This window comes from Pinus tabuliformis, chromosome 4_1 (genome assembly GCF_031772625.1).
Source record: "Pinus tabuliformis cultivar Carrire ecotype Pingquan chromosome 4_1, CPIR1, whole genome shotgun sequence".
In the NCBI taxonomy this organism is placed as follows: Eukaryota; Viridiplantae; Streptophyta; class Pinopsida; order Pinales; family Pinaceae; genus Pinus; species Pinus tabuliformis.
In genome coordinates this window covers 402240749-402245976 of record NC_142303.1, presented here as the reverse complement: position 1 = coordinate 402245976, position 5228 = coordinate 402240749, and positions in this window count along the sequence as shown.

Genomic DNA, 5228 nt, shown 5'->3' with positions numbered 1-5228 from the left:
GTAACACAACTTCTATTTCTGGAAATTTGAATCTATGCAAACATATTTTCTAGTTATAAAACCAAAACGCTATAGAAATGCATTCATAGTTACAAGAATTGAAAATTTAGAAGTCCATTTCTTTTACCAAGAGGTGCATTTGACAAGGGATATGCATCAACCATTTGTGTGTGTGCTCGCACCATGTAATGCTAATAGAAATAAGAGAAAAATCAGCTAACATAAATATTATTTAACCATACAAAGTGTATTTGAAAACATTGAGACTGGCACCTCATGCAGTTTGATACCTCATGGTGCATAATAGATTCGAGGTTAAGATGGATCTGCATTATTGTAAAGTAAATGATGGTACACATTTTTCATTGCTCTCTGAGATCGAGGTATTAGTTCCATTTATCACCAGTTATGGGAATCTATGCAAAATCCAAGAGTTAACTTGCAGCTAGGTGAAAGTTTAAATACACAGACTTTCATAGAGGATTGACAGAAAGGAGATAATTCCATTCCATCACAAATTGAAGTCCATTCCAAATAAAGATATGTTGTGTATATACCATACATGTGTCTGACACTATAACACGCATGGTTAGTTTATAAACGTTGAAAGTTTGTAATCTTCAAGTTGATGACAGACAGTTTGTAATTACTTAATACAATGCACAAACTCTCAAAGAAAAATTACCCAAATATCCTAAAATTACTCCAGTCTTCTTGAGAAAGGTGCCTTCAGTCAAGGAAGATTAAGCATCCAAGGATCAAGCAAATTATTGCCCAAGAACGACACTACAAATGGTTGCTGCAATTGAGAGGTTAAAGCTTTGATATAAATTGAAAAGCAACTTTTTTTTAATCATTCTCCTTTTCAAATCATTCGAGCTTGAATATCTAGTTGATATCTGTGAAAGTGTTGAAGAGTGAAGCGTTGCTTTTTAAAGGGTTGATGAGACAGTTTGGTGTGGTTGAGTTGGAGCATGAATTTGAGGGACAAGTTTTGTTAAACTTGGTAAATTTTGATGCGTGTTATTGAAATGTGTCGAGTCAAGCAAGTTTGACTTGATTTGTAGCAATCCTGGCAAGAACTTGGAAATCGTAGTCAACTAGACCAGCTATGTCTAGTCATTGTGGTAGTAATATCCAATATGTCCTGATTGATCAAGCTAATACCTCTCTGCATGCTAGGTTGTCCAGTTCTTTAGGCACTTAATACAGATGAAATATTTAATAGCATCTTATGATTTTGATGGAGGACAGGTAAGAGTTGCAATGCATATATATGGTATAAGTTATTTGTTGATATTAGGCATTAAATGAGCATATGATAAACATTGCTTAAACTAAAATTGCTCAGAATTTAACAGCTACATTCTCATCCCACATGCTTTATTAAGATGGGTTTGCGATGTTATGCTTACATATCTTTCGGTGTCTTAACAAGTACTGAAATAGACATAATAGGTTTCTTCCAATAATATTGTGGTAGACATTTAGAAAATTATAACCTGAGTTTTCTCAAGGTGTGTTAATTCCTGTAACCATAGAACACTTCAGTTTCACCCAAATTATTAAAATAATTTTTTTTTTGTTTTATCGATAATGATAAGTTATAACTACACTTACATATTAATGGATTGGTTTTATGAGAAAAATGGAGCAATAACTTCACAAAATTGGAAAGTTGTTTCTACTGCTACAGATGGTTCATTGATAAAAATGTATTTTTTTAATTGCCCTTGTTCTTCTGCTCTCTAATGCTCCTCTGTTTGACAGAAAACAGAGCTTTGTTTTCTTAAAACAACAAAAGATGTCCAGCATTTCACAAATACAATGGAATTCAATCGCCCCTGGCAAGAATCTAACCCATGATGAAGAAAGCGAAACCAAAGCACAACACTAACGACTTTCGTGTCAACAAAAGATGGACAAATAAATAGTGACAGCTTGGCCCTTAGATTTTAAGGCTTTTCACTATTAAGTTGATGATTAAACATAAAACTGGTGTTAGTCAAGAGTTAAAAAAAGGAGGACAAAAACAAATAGTGACAGCGTGACCCTTGGATGCAGTTTAAGGTTTAACTCAGTTGATTAATGATAAATTCGTAGTTGAAAATATCGCACAAATACAATGGCATTCAACTGCCCCTGGCAAGAATCTAACCCATGATGAAAAAAGTGAAACCAAAGGACAACACTAACAGCTTTAGTGTCAACAAAAGATGGACAAATAAATAGTGACAGCTTGGCCCTTGATAGATTTTAAGGCTTTTCACTATGAAGTTGATGATTAAATATAAAACTGGTGTTAGTCAAGAGTAAGAAAAAGGAGGACAAAAACAAATAGTGACAGCGTGACCCTTGGATGCAGTTTAAGTTTTAACTCGGTTGGTTAATGATAAATTTGTATTTGAAAATATCGTATTTCAACCAAACTAGAGAATGCAAGTGAACTTGGGAATTTAGTGGTGGTAATTTTATAGAACCATATCTTACCTTGTCGAATCAATCTTCATTGAGATTGTTGGAATACAAAAATTTAAATAACACGCGGATAATAAAATCCCATTGTTTGAATAATATAGTTACAAGAAGGCATGCATTGAGATTCATGAGTGGGGAGGGACCTTAAAAAGACGGGTGGCATGGGAAAGCAAAGAATCCAGAGGAGATGAGAGCAAAAGTAGTAGTTTACTGACATTTTAATTTCTTTCAGCGATATATTACTTGGTGGCCAGCTTAGCGAAATATTCATTAGAGCTGATGACTCGATAAAGATCAATTGTTTTACTACATACCCATAAGTTGAAACTCTTGCTTATGGGTGGATGAATTTGAAACAGAAACCATCAATTTAACCTTTATTATGTTTTCCTACTTCTAAAATAATATATGCCTAGGATTTGTGCTAGGCAATTATTCATCTGTACACAGGTTTGTCGGGCTAATATGCCTTAAACTTGCAACAATAGTTATATTCAGTAGAATTGATGACTCGATGAAGATCCAACTATTTTACTATATACCCATAAGTTGAAACACTTGCTTATGGGTGGATGAATTTGAAACATAAACTATCAATTTAACCTCTATTATGTTTTCCTGCTTGTAAAATAATAGGATTTGTGCTAGGCTATCATTTATACATAGGTTTGTCAGGATAATATACCCTAAACTGGTAACACTAGTTTTTTTTTTCAGGAGAAAAAGCTGTATATATATTTTATATGTCAAAAATATATGCAGTACATACTGTAGATTGAGAATATAGTCAGACCATGGGTGATTTGCCCGCGAGATAGCAAAAAGACAAAAGAGAAATGAGAACCAGATTGTCTACTAGTATCCTATAGACTGAATATATCTGCTTGCTGGAGACCCATCGGATTTATAGACAGCAGAAAAAAAACAAAATAGCTTCCCACGGACATGATTTTGTTGGATAAAGACGAAACATACCAGTGCTGTCAACAACTATATGCCGGGCATTTTGAAAGGCTGTGGAAAGTATGTAATGGAGTAAACAGAGATGCTCAGGTTCCACATACCTCGAGAGGATTGCAAACCTTTTTTTGAAAGTTTGTCCGCCTCCACATTATGCAAGCGCTTGATGTGTGATATAGGAAAACGAGATGGTTTCCAAAGAGCTGCAATTCTGTTCATCCATCCCATGAGAGAGTCGTTTTTGATAGAAAGTTTTCCATTGACGTGCTCTATAATGACTTTTGAGTCACCATAGATATGTATTGAGTCAATCTCCAAAAAGGTGCAGAAGATGAGAAGTCCATGGAGAGCCATTGCCTCAGCTCGGTTGCTCGTTCCCATTCCACCATTCCAGTAGATATAGTACTGCATATCCTTTGCCATGTGTAAATAAACTCCGCAACCACATACGCCTTCTTTTGATGCTCCATCGAAGTGTGCCCAAGGATTGGAGAACTGGATTGTTGCTGATATGTGTTGAGATCTTGTTTGGTGGGGAAAATCTGGAAGAATTGTTGAATAAAAAGGAATAATTTTGTCATAAATGTGTCCAAAATCCTCCTTTCCATTTTCAAAAATTCTTTTGTTTCTCCACTTCCAGACAAACCAGAAAACTAAAAGAGGGATAGGTCTCCATTCGGTTTTCTGGGAGCTCCACCATTGAAGGGCATCCATTATAGAGGAGTGCGCAATGACAACAAAACTGAAATGTGTTGCCAGCCGATTCCAAAGAATCCGTGTTTTATGACAGTTGAGAAAAATATGGAAATTGTCTTCCGCTTCTGCAAAAAAAATTGAGCATATGGTTGGCCCGTGCCAGTTTCTTTTCTGCAAATTAGTCCAAGATTTCTATCATGAAATGCTAGCCATGCAAATAGTGTGATTTTGAGAGGAACACCAGTTTTCCAAAAGGACTTGGGGAAAATTCTTCGAGAATCATCCATAAAATTTTCCATCATGGAGAGGTATATATCCTTGACTAGTACATTGGACTTTCCTTCCTTAATCTGCAGGACAATGCTGTCATTTTCCTTTGATTTGTAAAAACCCGCGAGTTTCATATCCCATAAAGTCTTATTCCATAAATCAGTTAGAGTATCATCAAGACCCAGCTCTATGGCCGATTTCCAAATAGGAACAGATCCCTGCCATCCATGTAAGACTTGTGACCAATAGAACAGGCCTTTCTGATGTAGAGACATGATGAGTTGTTAGGGGAAAGGGGAATCTGTCTGTACTCCAAGATAGGATCAAAGCCAATTAATATGTTGTTGCCAGTATGTAATTTCCATATCAGTCTCTTAAGGAAGAATTGAGATACCTTTTTAAAGCTTCTCCATATGGCCGAACCTTGACATGAACCAAGCAATATGTTCTTGTACCAAAAAGAGATGTCTTTGTTCCCGAGATACTTTATTTTCATAGCAGTGCTCCAAAGGCTGTCTCCAAAGACAGCTCTCCACAGTGATTTACAAAAAAGGGCCATGCCGAAACTGCGAAGATGCATGATGCCCCAACCCCCCATTTTCTTTGGGAGGGTTATGTTTTTTAGATTTGTGAGATGATATTTTCTCTTTTCTTTAACTCCTCCCCAGATGAAGTTGGCCATCAGATTGTTCAATTTTTTTATTATAGCAGAAGGTAAGTAATATAGTTGCGCCCAATAGACTGATAATCGGGTCAGGACAGATTGGGAGAGAATCATCCTGCCCGCCAAAGATAAACATCTATATTCCCATCCCAAAATCAAC